This window comes from Myotis davidii, unplaced genomic scaffold (genome assembly GCF_000327345.1).
Source record: "Myotis davidii unplaced genomic scaffold, ASM32734v1 scaffold458, whole genome shotgun sequence".
NCBI lineage: Eukaryota > Metazoa > Chordata > Mammalia > Chiroptera > Vespertilionidae > Myotis > Myotis davidii.
Window position 1 is genome coordinate 405,050 of NW_006289819.1, and position 2,414 is coordinate 407,463.

Below are 2,414 nucleotides of genomic sequence, written 5' to 3' on the forward strand. Positions count from 1 at the left end.
GTGTGTGTGCCTCTGTCCTCAGTAACTGCTTTGCCTCTGTTTCCTTTCACTTCTGTGAGTCTCTCCTCAGTACTGAAAGGGAGGTGTGGAGGCGGGCCCAGCCCAGTTCCAAGGAACTCACGGTCACACAGGTCAGGTAGGACACCACACACAGAATCACTGTCTGTGGGCACTTGATAATTTTCAAAGCACGGTCAGGTTTTTGCCCTCAGTTCTGGAGCCCCACTACCACCTCAGAGGGCCCTACTACCTCTGAGTTAGGAGAGAGTTTGTAGCTTCTCCCTTCAGAAGGTGCAGTCCATTTTCCCACCCCTGTGAGTCTGGCCTGACTTTTGTGACTTGCTTTAAACTAATAGAAAACAGTGCAAAGCACGTTGTGCTGGTTCTGAGTCTAGGCAGCAAGAGAATTGTTTTCTCTCTCTTTTTTGAAACCCTGCCTCAGCCATGAGAACAAGTCTAAGCTAACCTGCCTGAGGATGAGGCCACAGGAAGTAGAACCTACTCAGCCCATTTGGACCTGCTCGGATCCTTCCTTCCGTGGGTGAGAGAGCCCAGCCAAGATGAGCAGAGCCACTGATTGCAGATATATCAGTGAGCCTAGCCAGGCCCAGCTTATCTCAGCAGAACCATCAGCCAAATCAGCAAACTTGGACAATAATAAATAAGGGTTTCAAGGTGAGAGTGAAAGCTCTCTTGAGGCCTAAATTTAGAACCTGCACAACATTGGTTCCACCAAATTTAACTGGAAAGAGAGAGGACCAGAGTCCCCTGGGGAAAATGTACCCAGGGTGGACAGATTTAGACACAAAAAAATTCAGTCCATCTCTAGTCAAAACTTGAATGTCCCCCAGAGGGCTACTGATTTGCTTTATACCAGTAAAAGCCCTCTTCACTTAAAGAATGATTCCCCAGATAGTTCTTTAAGTAACATCGCTATATGTTAGGATTTGATTTACACACAACCTACCAAGAATATATTCTACCAGTGCTTCTCAAGAAAGGAAGCATGTGCTTTTCTGCATGTCAGTTTTCAAAAACCGGTTTGCCACCCACGAGATGTTGTCTCCCACACCTTTTTGGATAGAAGAGTTTATGGCATACAAGCTGACTCCACACTCACCCTAATGTCACCAGATCCCAGTGAAAAATACGTACTTCTCAGAAACGAAATGAAAATGTTTCCCGCCCGGCTGGTGTGGTTCAATGGCTGAGCTTTGATTTATGAACCAGGAGGTCAGGGTTCGATTCCCAGTCAGGACCCATGCCAGGGTTGCAGGCTCAATCCCCAGTAGGGAGTGCAGAAGGCAATCAATCGGTGATTCTCTTTCAGCATTGATATTTCTATCTCTCCCTCTCCTTTCCTTTCTCTGACATCAATAAAAAATAAAGAAATAAAAATATTTCCCTAATAAAACTGCAATAGCTATGACTCATTTTTGGTCACATTATTTTATTATTTTATAAAACCCTTGCTTTATGTCAGGTACTGTTCTTAACACTTTACTAACATTAATTCATTTAATTATCTTAATAAGCAATGAAGTAGTACAATAGCCCCATTTTACAGATGAGGAAACTCAGGTGCAGAATGGTGAACTTACCCCACAGTTTCAGATAAATTCAGGACAGAGAAAGCCTAGCATTTTGTATATTTCCAAAGAGGGCATGGGTTGAGGAAAACATTTATTTTTTTATTTTTTTAAATATATTTTTATTGATTTCAGAAAGGTAGAGGGAGTGATAGAGACATCAATGAGAGAGAATCATTGATTGGCTGCCTTCTGCAAGCACCCTACTGGGGATTGAGCCCACAACCTGGGCATGTGCCCTACACCAGAATCGTTCAAACCTATGACCCTTCAGTCCATGGGCCAACGCTCTATTCACTAAGCAAAACCGGCAAGGAAAACATATTTAAGGTGAGGTGTGATTGGTGTGTTTCCAAGCTAATAACTAGGAAATTTTAACTGGTTAAAGCAAATCATAAGGTGAGCCCAGTTTTAAGGGGTGGGGAAATCAACTCTGTTTCTTAATGAGGGAAGCAGACAAGACAGGATGCAAAGAATTGTTGTTTTGATTATGTAATAAGCAGCAAACATGACACAGAATCCTGACAATAACCTAATCTATATTCCATCCAGCCCACCCTATCCTCCTGCCAGAGGGAGCCATTATACTGAATCCCACAATGAGATCAATCTTTTTCTTTTTACATAGTTTTACTGAATATGTTCTTTAAAACTGTTTTTTCAGCCCTGGCTGGTGTGGCTCAGTTGGTTGGTACAACCTTTTGTTGTACCAAAAGGTGATGGGTTTGAATTCCCGTCAGGGCACATGCCCAGATTTCAGGTTCGATCCCTAGTTGTAGCATGTATAGGAGGCAACGGGTCACACCAATGTTTCTCTCTCTTTCC